This window comes from Cetorhinus maximus, chromosome 16 (genome assembly GCF_964194155.1).
Source record: "Cetorhinus maximus chromosome 16, sCetMax3.hap1.1, whole genome shotgun sequence".
Taxonomy (NCBI): Eukaryota; Metazoa; Chordata; class Chondrichthyes; order Lamniformes; family Cetorhinidae; genus Cetorhinus; species Cetorhinus maximus.
Genome location: NC_135894.1, coordinates 75,082,046 through 75,096,399, shown reverse-complemented (window position 1 = coordinate 75,096,399; position 14,354 = coordinate 75,082,046). Strand labels below are relative to the sequence as shown.

The 14,354-nt window shown below is 40.7% G+C and overlaps 1 protein-coding gene across 6 annotated transcripts in view; it reads right to left on the bottom strand.

Moving 5' to 3' along the window:
• The window catches only part of LOC144691723 (type 2 lactosamine alpha-2,3-sialyltransferase-like), a 127,758-nt gene that overhangs the window by 83,129 nt on the left and 30,275 nt on the right, over positions 1 to 14,354 (bottom strand). The gene's annotated exons all lie outside the window — the stretch shown is intronic.

The following is a 14,354-nucleotide window of genomic DNA, read 5'->3' as shown; positions in this document are numbered from 1 at the left end:
GATTTGTTACCAACCTTCAGCTACTCCACGATGAGATACAAACCATGATCCTCACCAACAGAACCACCGCAAACTCTATCTCAGTGAAAAGTGGGGTCAAACAAGGCTATGTCTTTGCACCAACTCACTTCTCCATTTTTCTCACTGCAATACTGCACCTCACCTCCAGCAAATTACCCACAGACATGAATGTCATCTACAGAACAGGAAGGAAAATGTTCAAACTACCCAGTCTTTAATCCAAAACCAAAACCACTCACCTCCGTCTTTGAGCTTCAATGTACAGATGATATCTGTGTGTGCATTCACTCAGAAACTGAACTCCAGGTCATTGTCGACTCCCTCTCTGAAGATATGAGGAAATGAGCCTTTCACCAAACACATGGAAAAATACGGTCCTTTTCCAACCAGTGTCTACAGCACAACACCTCCCCGTTGATCAACAGCAAAACTCTGGAAAATGCAGACCACTTTCCGTATCTTGGGAGCCTCCTCTCAACAAAGGCAGACAGAGACAACAAAATTCATCATTACCTTCGATGTGCCAGCTTAGCCTTCAGTTGACTGAGGAAGAGAGTATCTAAGGACTAGGATCTCAAACCTGAGGTGAAGATCATGAATTAACAGGCATCAGTGATCCCCAGTCTCCTATATGCTTTGGAGACTTGGACAACCTACAACAGGCACCTCCATGCACTGGAAGAGTATCACCAGCAATGCATTTGCAAGGTCCTCCAAAACTGGCGACAAGAAAGGCGGTCCAACATCAGCAAGCCAATTTGCCCAACATTGAGGCACTAATCACTCAAAACCAGCTCCACTGGGCTGGACATGTTGTTCATCTGACTGCAGACTTCCAAAGCAATTGCTCTACTCTGAACTCAGTCACAGCAGGAGACTCTCAAGTGGAAACATTTAGAGACGTCCTCAAAGCATCCCTGAAGATGTCAAACATACCCACCGACTCACTGGAGACCCTGGCTTGTGACAGACCAAAATAAAGGCGGCTCATTTGGGAAGGCAGTGAACACATCCAGAGACTTCGTCAGGTAAATGCAGAGGCAAAGTTATGGCATCGGAGGAAGTGCACAAACCAACAGACAGCCTACCTACCCAGTCCTTCAAACACCACCTTCTCCGCATGTGGCAGAGTAGGCAGATCGCATTGGACTTATCAGCCATCTCAAAACCCATCGAACTAGAGTAAAAACAAGTCATCCTCAATCCTTAGGGACTGCCTAAAAGAGAGAGCGTGACACATTTTGCTGACAGAGATAAAGAAAGAGAGAGATGGATTTTATATAGTGTTGTGGGGGGTGGATGGTAAATGCCAAGCTGCTCAAATCTCAGAGGGAAACTTGAAGCAGCTGCCACAACTATTTGCAATTTGTATTTATTTCGAGATGCAGGCTTTGAATTCAGTCACTGAGGCTTAGAGGGTTTTACAAAACTAAATTAAACATTTAATTAATAAAAGAAATAATTTTAAGCACATACATTGGTCTTCAAATTACTACTAGGATAACTCCTAGCTCCCCTAATTAATCTAACTCCCAGTTACACCTCCCTTAAGGCAACAGTAAAACACAGATTTAAACAGGCCTAGGCAAAGCACACACCCTAGACAGTTGAATTCAAAGTGAGTTTTTCCTCAGCTTCGATTCCTTGTAGACAGCAACTTGAGGTTTTTCACACTTGTGTTAGATCGTATAAATGCCTTCCTTTGCACAAAGTCTTCTCTCCTTTATACATATGTTCCCCTTGCAAACTCCCATTGTTTCACTATGTCTTTGGACTTTACCTCTAATAATAAAAATCTATCATAGTACCAATTTTACCAGTAACCTTTGGGGAAAATAAACACACTTTTTTAACTTCCCCTGGCTAGGTGAAACATTTCATCCCCTCTTTTGAATTCAAGCGCTGGTTTATTTAAAAATACAAATGTTCCCTTTACACCTCACATTCTAAAACTTCATGTTTACCTACTTAGCATTTCAAACCTAGTTTCTCTTCTTACATCAAAGTCTTCAGCTCAGCTGTCTCTAACTCAGTTAAGGGACAGACACACAGACACACACACATACATTGACACAGACCCCACTATTACTCTACTTAACAATAAATTCAAAATAACAATATGAAAATTATTATATCTTCCTGACAATAGTGCTTTTCACAGCCTCAGGACATTCCAAAGTGCCTTATATATAATTTTTCACAGTGTTGTAATATTGGAAGCATGGCAGCCAATTAGCAAATTTGCAAACAGCAAACTCCCAAAAGCAGCAATGTGAAAATGACCATATAATAAATGTCACTTTTTAAAAAAAACAGATTAAGGGAAAACTTTGGCAAGGACACAAAGGAAAGCTCCCCTACTCTTCTTTGACATGATATCATTGGATCTTTTATGTCCCCAAGGGGCCTCAGTTTAACATCTCATCCAAACGACGACACCTCAGGCAACGTAACACTCTGTGCTGTGCTTGCGTGTCAGTCTCGATTTTGTGCTCATGTTCTTGAAGTGGGACTTGAACCCAGAACCTTTTGAGTCAGAGGCAAGAATTACGCTACAAAACAGACTTTATCAATCTATCTGATAAGGCATTTCCTGCATTACATGGTGAGCACGTTACATGTTACACAGCAGAGTTAATTCATTTTGAAGCAAAATAACGTTGCCAAATATAAAAAATGGAGAAAGGTGTACACAAGCATTATTTTCCCTACATAAAACAAACAGAGTTTATAATCACCAAATGGAAGCAATATTCTGAGACTGCTTTGGAGTGCTGTATTCATGAAGGAACTGTTATGAGGGAAATGAGATGTTAAACAAAAGAGCCATTTGCCTGCTCAAGTGATTCAGGACATGGCTTGGGAAAAAAAAGTGTTCTTAAAAATCCCATGCTTAACCCAACCCTCAGACTACTGACCCAATCTTAACCTTCCTTCCTTCTCTTAATATCCTTGAATGCAACACCACTTAGCTCCAGGCCATCACTTCTGCTCCAGAACCAAAAATACTCCATGGTATCTTGATCATATAACCTAGGCTGACATCAGTATAGTACAGACGGATTTCACGTCTCTCTTGATATGCAAGTAACGGTTATTAAGGTTTTCAACAAATCATCATCAGCAAAGCAAACCTCAGAACTCAAAAGCTTTGATCCCACCCCCTGACCTATCTCACGTCCAATTTGGACAGTAAAACTTTGTGTTTCAACCAGGTAGGTCTTTAAGCCCATCCTATTCATTTAGCTATCTTGATCATCCATTTGTTACTATTTCACAGTGGTAGCTATAAAAGAGTCATTAACGGAATGATTTGTGAGGCCCTGCAGCTGGTGTGAAACCTCACTAGTGACACATGGCTCACAATGTCAAAGCTATTATGTAAGAAACCCAAAACCTGACATCAACATAGCAGGTACAGGCTTGTGAAATAACATTTTATATACTTACAAAAACATTACAATGCTCATTATGTGCGGCAATATCGTACACCTTCCAAAATTTCCTTTCAGATTTTGACAGATCAAAAATAGAAAAACAAATCACCAAAACCAGAATATATTCCGGGGATTAACATTATTGCTGAATAATTCAAAATGAACAAAGTTGATGAAGCATCAAATCTTTAATTTCTTTTTACAGATATCTCAAAATTGGTCATATCTTTTGATTTAAAAATTTGCATTTATTTAGTACCTTTAATGTAGAAAAATGTACAATGAACTTCACAGCGAAGCACTTTAAAAAAAATCAAGCCAAAGAAAGAATTTTGAGGAGAGGCAGCCAAAAGCTTCATAAAAAGGGCAAGGTGGAGAGGCAGCAAGGATTAGGGAGAAAATTCCAGATTGGCAGCTAAAGGTACAGCCACTGATGTTGGGGTGAAGGGACAGAATAGGAAAAAAGTCAGAGGAACAATGAGTTGAAGGAAGGGAGGTGGCAGAAGGAGGTTTCAGAGTTATGGATGAGCAAGTCCATGCAGGGCTTTAAACATAAGGATGAGAATATTAAATTTGATTCGCTAGAGCACCAGGGGCTGAAGTAAGTCAGCCAGAACCAGATTTTGCTGGATAAGATGCAAGCAAGGGTTGAACTGACAATTGCAGAGGATCAGGAGAGCAATGGATAGTCGGGTTTGGAGATTACAAAGGCATAGATTTAGACTTCACCAGCATTAAGGCACGGGAAGCAAGCAGGCAATGTAATAGAAGCAGAATCACGTGATCTTAGTGATGTAGAGTACATGCAGTCATGAACTCAGCTCAGAGAATATTAGGATACTAAAGTTGCGCACAGTTTGATTCAGGCAGAGACATTAATCCAGGAGGAGAAGGACATCGGTGGCAAGAATGTAGCTTGTAGCAGGGAATGAAGACATTGGCATTTATTTCCCCTAATATTTAACTGGACATAATTGCAATTCATCTGGATGTTGGACAAGCCATCAGACAGCAGAGGGAATGGAGGTAAGGGGAATACCATACAGAGTAATTGTCATTAGTTGTCAAGTAGCTTTCGTGCCACACAAATGCCGTGCAGTGACCATCTCCCACAAGAGAGAATCTAACCATCTCCCTTGACGTTCAGTGGCATTACCATCGCTGAATCCCCCACTATCAACATCCTGGGGATTACCATTGGCTGGAAACTGAACTGGATTAAACATATAAATACTGTGGCTACAACAGCAGGCCAGAGGCTGGGAATTCTGCAGAAAGTAACTCACCTCCTGACTCCCCAAAGCCTGTCCACCATCTACAAGATACAAGTCAGGCATGTGATGGAATACTTCCAACTTGCCTGGATGGCTCCAACAACACTCAAGAAGCTCAACACCATCCAGAACAAAGTAGTCCGCTTGATCAACACCCTATCCAACATTCACCCCCGCCATCACCGGCACATAGTGGCAGCAGTGTATACGCTCTACAAGATGCACCGCAACAACTACAAAAAGATATAAACAAAATACTGTGGATGCTGGAAATCTAGAACAAAAACAAAAATACCTGGAAAAAGATGTCATAGACAAAAAGGGCAAAGGGGTGTTGATGGTGGTGATATTATCTAAAAGATTAGCACATCTTTTAGATAATATCAGCACCATCAACACCCCTTTGTCCTTTTGTCTATGACATCTCTGGCAGTCTCTCCTTGGCCTCCACCTATCACTGGCCCTCTATCGAGCTCTCCTGTCCCACCCCCTTCTACCAGCATATATTTCATCTCATTTCTATATGTCTTAGTTCTGATGAAGGGTCATACGGACTCGAAACGTCAACTGTATCCCTCTCTGCAGATGCTGTCAGACCTGCTGAGTTTTTCCAGGTATTTTTGTTTTTGTACAAAAAGACATAGATAGGTTAAGTGAGTGGGCAAAGATCTGGCAAATGGAGTATAATGCTTGAAAATGTGAAATTGTCCATTTTGGCAGGAAGAATAAAAGAGAAGCATATTATCTAAATGATAAGAAATTGCAGAGCTCTGAGGTGCAGAGGAATCTGGGTGTCCTAGTGCATGAATCAAAAAAGGTACAGGTACAGCAAGTAATTAGGAAAACTAATAGAATGTTATCATTTATTGTGAGGGGAATGGAATACAAAAGTAGGAAGGTTGTGCTTCAGTTGTACGGGGCACTAATGAGACCACATTTGGAGTACTGTGTATAGTGCTAGTCACCTTATTTAAGGAAGGATGTAAATGCGTTGGATGCAATTCAGAGAAGGTTTACCAGACTAATACCTGGAATGGATGGGTTGTCTTATGAGGAAAGGCTGGACAGATTAGGCTTGTATCTGCTGGAGTTTAGAAGGGTAAGAGTGACTTGATTGAAACATTTAAGATCCTGATGGGTCTTGACAGGGTGGATGTGGAGAGGGTGCTTCCTCTTGTGGAAGAATCCAGAACTAGGGGTCACTGTTTAAAAATAAGGAGTCGCCCATTTAAAACAGAGATAAGGCGAAATTCTCTCACTCAGAGGGTCGTGAGTCTTTGGAACTCTTCCTGAAAAGGTGGTGGAAGCAGAGTTTTAATATTTTTAAGGCAGAGATGGATAGATTCTTGGTAAGTAAGAGCATGATAGGCTATCGGGGTTGGGTGGGATTCAGATTTCAGCTTACTATCAGATCAGCCATGATCTTATCAAATGGCGGAGCAGGCTCGAGGGGCTGAATGGCCTACTCCTGCTCCTTGTTCATAGCTTACCAATGCTCATTCAATAGCACCTTCCAATTCTGACCTCTCCCTCTACCACGTAGAAGGTCTAGGCCACCAGATACATAGGAACACCATCATCTGCAAGTTCCCCTACAAGTCACACAACACCCCGAGTTGGAACTAAATAGTTGTTCCTTCACTGTTGCTGGATCAAAATCCTGGAGCTTCCTTCCTAACAGCACTGTGGGTGTACCGACACCACATGGACCGCAGCGGGGCAAGAAGGCAGCTCACCACCACTTTTTCAAGGGCAATTAGGGATGGGCAAAAAAATGTTGGCTTGCCAGCAATGCCCACATACTGGGAAAGAATTTTTTAAAAGTGTACAGATAGAAGCTGACCACAAATCTGCAGATGATGCTGCCAAAGGTCAATGCATAGTTGAGGCAAAGAAGAAAGCAAACAAAATATTATTGGAGACTCTGGAGATAATCGTGTAGAGGCAGAAAAGAAATCATTACTCTGGCTATGACTGTACAGGTAAGAGTGGAACCAAGCAGTCCCATCGAGCTCGACAACAGAGAAGAGCTGTTGGAGGAAAGTAGTTAGACTATTTCTAACACCAAACAATGCAGGAATAAGTGAACATCTATCTTTGAAGATGAAGCAGTTAGCAATGCTCCACTCATTTAAAATTACTAAATTTGAATGTTTACAAATGTTAAACAATAATGTTACACAGTACAAATCCAGTATCAGTATGTAATCACAATCCTTTAGTGTGACAGAGTGATTAGCTCAAAATTAAAAAGTATGTAAGTTAATTATTTTTGTAAGTATTTAAACATTACCATTGCTGAATCCCTCACCTTCAACATCCTGAAGGCGACAATTGACCGGAATCAGAACTGGACCAGCCATATAAATACTGTGGCTACAAGAGCAGGTTAGAGGCTGGGAATCCTACGGTGAGTAACTTACCTCCTAACTGCCCAAAGCCTGTCCATCATCTACAAGGCACAAGTCAGGAGTGTGATAAAATACTTTCCATTTGCCTGGATGAGTGCAGCTCCAGCAATGCTTAAGAAGCTTGACACCAGCCAAGACAAAGCAATCTGTTTGATTGGCACCCCAATCACCACCTTAAACATTCACCCACTCTAACCACCAGCACACTGTGGCAGCAGTGTACACCATATACAAGATGCACTGCAGCAACTCGCCAAGCATCCTTCAAAAGCACCTTCCAAACACAGCTTCTACCATCTAGAAGGGCAAGGCAGCAGACATATTAGAACATCAGCTGCAAGTTCCCCTCCAAGCAACACCCCAACCTGACTTGGAAGTATATCAGAGGTCCTTCACTGTCACTGGGTCAAAACACTGAAACCCTCTTCCTAACACCACTGTGCGTGTAGCCACACCACATGGACTGCAGAGGCTCAAGGCAGCAGCTCCCCACAACCTTCTCAAGGGCAATTACGGATCAGCAACAAATGTTGGCCTTGCCACTGATGCTCACATCCCATGTGTCATGAAGCTATGAATGTATTTAATATTATTGGAAAATATTTTTCTTTTAAAATAAAATATAGAGGTTTAGTCTATGGGTGTGTCTTAATTGGATTAAAGCCAGCTAGTCTAGGCGCTTTGATGTGTACTAGTTTTGATATGTGGGAGAGGTAGAGCGCATTTGCATTTTTGGAATACAGCATTCAAGAAGTGGGGTGAAAACTGACACCTATCTAGCAAATACCAAGCGATATGTTTATATTACTAATAAAATTGATACTATGAAAGGGGTTTTACTGTTAGAAAAGACTGGTGATACAATGAGAATTTACATTCAATGAGCGATGCTAGGTATAACTTCAGCAGTTTTGTGTGTGCAGGGCAGAGGTAATGTGAGATCAACAGCAGCTATAAGCCTCCAGCTGTCCCCACAGGAACCAAAGTGAAAAGAACCTCATTTTGAATTCAAAAGGTGAAAATGCTTTGTCTGGTATCTGGTTAAGTCTATGGGTTGCTGTTGCCTTAATGGAGATTAGTTTGGAAATTTGTTAAAAGTAATCATCATAGTAATTTGTAGCCTTGTGCATATACTTTTCTTGTATAAATTAATAAAATGTTTCATTTAGCTTAATATAAAGCCTCTCAACAACTGGTGGTATGATTCCTGATTTGCATCTCAAACATAACGCTTACAATTATAGGTTGTTTAAAGTTTCCCTTTGGGATTTAAAAAAAAAATAACTCAGCTATACCAACTGCATGGTCATAACACCATGAAAGAAAAAAAATGTCTGCTCATCTGTGACATTTGTATATTGTATACCCTCCTTTGTAACACACCGGCTATAGTTCCTTGAGCAGTGGCAGTGCTCCAGCACCTCACAGAAGTAAACTATTGTTCATTTCCAAGGGTGAAACAATAATAATTGGCAAGCTACTTGGAGAAAGGCTTCAAAGGCAAATTCAATCATGCCCTCACTTGATGTTCGCATTCTCCCATGGAAAGAGAGGAGCAGCTCTCTCTGTGGCTGCGTTTCAGTCAGCTGGGGAAAACAGGACTGAAACTTGGTTACAATCAACCCTTCTCTAAAAAGAACCCTTTTTACCCAGATTATACACAAATGTTCCCAGCCTTCAGGTTTTCAAACATTCTATCACATTATATCTAGCTTCTCAACATGTCCCACACTTGTTCACTATTATGTTTAACTTTTGTGGATTGATGAGAAGCAGAAGCTTATTATATCATTCTTCTATTTACAACATGGCACTTGAACTTAGCCTATTGTAATGTAATGAAAGAATCTTCTTTTAGAGTATCTGGCAATTTGCATTTTAATCTATTCTATACATAGTTTGGTCATTTTATGCATTTTTTTTGGTGGTGTCCTATTTTCACAGTTGGCATCCTATTTGCTCGATTGGTATAACTGGTTTCCTCATCAGGTTTCTCGTAATTCATATCGGACTCTTATCAGAGGCACACATCCTAACCTAACAGAATTCAGCTTATCTGTGTTTCTTTAGATAATCAAATGAGACGTAAGGGAAAGGGCACCCAGAGAAACTTAGCCTATGGCCTATCCCCTGACTCCTTAAATGAGGATGAACAAGAATTCTGGGAGCAGGCTGTAGGTCACCAGGCAATTTTTTTTTTTGACAGGAATCGAGCCACCTGGGGCCTTCTGGCTGCTGACCTCCATGAGTGGACAGAAGGCCTCAATCATAAAATCCAATAGTTGAGAGTTCTGTAGCCATGTTAATGACCTTGCGAAAAAATATACTGATGACTCCCATCTAGCACCAGGACTGGGGAAGCAGAAAAATCAGTCCCAATACCTTGGACAGGGGGTTAAGGGGGAATATTGGTAAGCAAAATCTGTTGGCAACATCCAAAAATACCATGAATTTTAAAAGAAGGGCAGCCTGAGGTAATTTGCTTGTATTTTAAATAGTTATTGGCACATTCATTATCATTAAGAAAATGGATGAGGCCCATTTGTGGTCAATATTTCAATATACTAGCATGCATATGTAATGACACAGTTCCAGCCCTGAAAACTGGCAACCGGTTAAGAACCCAACACGATCCCGCCCACTTCCAGGTTTGACCCGTGTGGGTTTGCAGGCCAAGCAGGTAACCCCTGTGGAGCTTTCAGGTAAGCAATTTCAATATTTAAACACCCAAATTATCATGATTTTAACCCAGCATTTTTGCTTCGAAAGCCAGAGCACAGGTTTCCTAAGCTGTGTGGAAATTTGGAAATTGCCAGCATCAACTTGGCAAAAGCACAGTGGGGAGTGCTTCTTCAGGTGAAGCTTTCAAACAAGTGAAGCTGAATGGTGACAGCCCTGCATAGGTGAGAGGCTGCTGCTCACAGCACTCATTTTGAGAAGGTGCTCTTAGTGGTCGACAAGTAATTGCCAACTCTTTGAAAGTCAGTCCACCTGTTTTGCACTACACCATGATCTGCACTTCCCTGCTGTTAGCCTTCACTGTGACATGGGAGCAACTTATGCAGCTCTACTTTGGGCCTATGATAGGAACAAGAGAAGCATCACCAGCTATTTTCTCAGCTAAGTGCTGCTCGACAGGGCAGAGGGGGTGGACGCAGGGCTCCAGCTTGAAGATGGCAAGACCCCCCAACACAGTGTCAACAGGCAGGGGATCAATTCTTTCGACACGCGAGTACCACAAAGCTGAGACTTTCACGGCAGGCCGTTGCCAACATTGGTACCCTCCTGGATCAACACTGTGAAAAATCGTGTAAATATTCAATTTTAAATGTTGGATTTTAAGCTCTAGAATGAAAGGTTTGACTGAAAACTGGGTACCTAACCTGAAATTGCTCATGCTGGCTTAAAAGAATGATTTATGTAACTTCAAGGACAGATCGAACCGGTCTGAAGTGACCCATAACTGATAGCATGTATAAATCACATCAACCCTGGAAAGGGCCCGGACTAACTTAACCATAACAAGTACAAATTACTCATACCAAGGAGGCCCAGGCACTGGAAACTGTGTAAAAGGAGAAAGCCAAAAACCCTTGTCACAGAGAAGGAGACCATCACAAAGGACAACCTCACAGTGGTATGAAAAATTAAACTACAAGCAGTGGAAGACCATGTGACAAGTCTTAGCGTGCTCCACTGCACAGTTAAAACAGAAAGTAAAGCCTGTCTGAGCCTGTAAATTACTGCCTCGTTTTATTAGATTTTGTACTTAATAAATCTTTCCGACTTGTAACAAGTCGACTTGTGAAGTTCAAGCCCGAATTCCTCACATATGACAACTGCAGCAGAACTTGACTAAAATGGTGTAGGCTATCTTTTGTGACAATTACCAGCCCTCGGGGTCATGACTGTCTGGTCAATAATTCTTTTGCTGTTCTTTTATAACGTGGTCTTTAAAGGGAAACCATTAAGTGAGACCCTCCAGTAATCAAAGACACATTCCTGGAACTGGGATCAGTATGTTGGCAGCCAAAGTTGTAGGGTCAGCTAATGCCTGCTAATGAAATGTTAAAAAAGTGACATCCCAACAATCTTCAGTTGAGATAGAGATAGTAGTAGGGACTTTGAGATTCCTATTCTTTTCATCCGGAAGAATAACTATCCATTCCCCTTGGCTACAAGGCAACCCAGTATGCTGAAGCAGCAGCAGTAGCAGTGTGGTATGCTTTAGAAAAGGCAGACCCTATTAAACCCACATTATTCTATACAGATAGCAACTATTGTTAAATACAATTCAACCAGGACTCAGTGTTCTGGGAACAAACAGGATTTACAAATCACAGGGTAAATCCAAAAAACATAAGTCATTGTGGGAGGACATTCTTTGCTTGAGAACAGAAAAATTGTCAGGTTATTTATGTAACCAAGCAAACCAATGGGACAGTACACTCAAGGTCAACAGTCTTACAGATGAACAAGCAAAGCATTCAGCCTACATGACACTCCCCTCAAGAGGGGCCTGTTACGACCGAGCAGTTGATAAAGCTGAGTTATTAAAAAATTCCAGAGGGAAACTTTAAACAACTGTCATAACCTATATTTTTAACTGGTACGTTTGAGATGCAACTCTAAATTCAAGAATCAGACCACCAGTTCTCGAGAGGTTTTATATTAAACTAAATGAAACATTTTATTAAGTTACAACACAGTAAACACATATACACGGCTACAAATTACCACTATCATAACTTATAACAAATTCCTAAATTAATCTGCATTAAGGCAACAGCAACCCATAGACTTAACCAGACACCAGGCAAAGCATTTTCACCTTACGAATTCAAAATGAGATTCTTTTCACTTTGGATCCTGTGGCGACAACTGTAGGCTTACAATTACTTTGATCTTACATTGCCTCTGCACTGGACACACGAAAGTCGCTATTGGTTATATCCAACACAGCTCATTGAATGTAAATTTTCATTGTATCACCAGTCTCTTTGAACTCCACCACTTCTAACAATAAAACTCCTTTCATAGTACAAATTTTATTAGTAATATAAACATATTACTTGGTCTCTGCTAGCTAGGTGCTAAATTTCACCCGACTTCTTGAATGCTCTATTCAAAAAATGCACCTCTCTTACAACACAACTACCTGCCTTACATCTCAAAACTAGTACACGTCTAAGCACCCAGGCTAGCTGGCTTTAATCCAATTAAAACACACCCACAGACTAAGTCCCAATTTAAAAGAAAAATATTTTCCAATATTATTAATAACATTAATAGCTTCAAGATACCTGCAAAAATTAGTGTTATCACTAGGGCAGAAAGGATAGCTAATCATAATGAGGAACTGATTAAGTTATAAGACCCACCAAGAGAGAATCCAAAATGATATCCATCAAAGTACTTTTACTCAGAGACCGCTACTGACATTGTGCTAATTAAGTTGCCCAAAGGAGATTAAGGAGTACCTTGGAGTCAAAACCGAGTACAGCTTGTAGAGGAAATTCATTAGGATATAGGACAAGCACATTGTGGTGCCAAAACAACATTCTGCAAAATAACTTCGTTGCACTGGGGCCAGGTATGCTTAAAGCATGTAAAACATAAGTGGCTAATTGTGAGCCATGCAATTTAACTAATAAGTCCTCACTTATTTAACCGCCACCATCAGCAAAGCCTATTGAACCAATACAAAAATGTTTATTTATTTCATTGAACCACTTCTCCAATCATTGGCATTTAAATATGTTCTCTTTTGTGTTGATGGGCGCCTTTCCTTCAGCTGGCTGGTTCCCACGAAAACTGTTTCCAAAGTGCACTTGTCAAAGCTGTTATTAACATAATTACTGTAACTGGTGCACCCGAAATCTTACTCTGGTCAAGGCAGACCTTTTGTTTCCAAGGTCAGTTGTAAGAAAGTCCTTCTTGTCAAATCTATCTTTACCAAAGTTACACTTCCATTTGGCACTATTTCAATAACTGAACCAATTGCGTTACCACAGTTCCATTTATCAGCCCATACAAATTGAGCTACACACCACAATATTAACTAAGAATCTTGGAATTAAAATAGTTCAAGAAGAAAATGAGCTCATTAGAAAACTCAATGCAACCATGAGAAACCTTTGGAAAGAAAACCCGCCCCCTCAGATGTCAACTAGAGCCCCAGGTGAAAAATCAAAAAATCAAACAATGTTTTGAGCAGTTAGGACATAGTTTCTTAATTGACTGTGTAAGCAGAAAAGTTAGCCTCACCCCAATGGGATTGGTAAACATCCGCCATCTATACTCAGACCACTATTTCTCCCACAACTACGACATCTTCACAAACAGAGACATATTCCTTTTTTGACTGGGGTAAGCAGAAAAATCACCCTAATACCAATGGGATTAGTAAACATCACCTGCCGAACCTCTATGTTAGCTTTTCGGGATTCATGCACGAGGACTCCCAAATCCCTCTGTGCTGTAGCTTTCTGCAGTCTTTCTCCATTTAAATAATATTCAACTCCTCTATTCTTCCTGCGAAAGCGCATAACCTCACATTTTCCCAAATTATATTCCATCTACCAAGTTTTTGCCCACTCACTTAACCTGTCTATATCCCTCTGTAGACTCCTTGTGTCATCCTCACAACTTGCCTGCCCACCTCTTTTTGTGTCATCCGCAAACTTGGCAATAGTACATTCACTTCCCTCACCCAAATCATTATTATATATATTGTAAATAATTGTGACTCCAGCACTGACCACTGCAGCACTCCACTAGTTACAGGTTGCTATCCTGAAAACGCCCCCCTTATCCCAACTCTCTGTCTTCTATTAGTTAGCCAATCCTCTATCCATGTTAATATTCTACCCCCAACACCATGGGCTCTTATCTTATTAAGTAACTTTATGTGCTTATTGAACACCTTTTGGAAATCCAAATATATTACATCTACTGGTCCCTCTTTATCTATCCTGCTTCTAACCTCCTCAAAGAATTCTAATAAATTTGTCAGGCATGATTTCCCCTTCACGAAGACATGCTGACTCTGCTTGATCATTTTATGCATTACTAAATGCTCTGCTATTACATCCTTTATAATAGGCTAACATTTTCCCAACGATAGATGTTAAGCAAACTGGCCTATAGTTATGTTTTTTTTGTCTCCCTCCCTTTTTGAATAAGGGTGTTACATTGGCAGTTTTCCAATC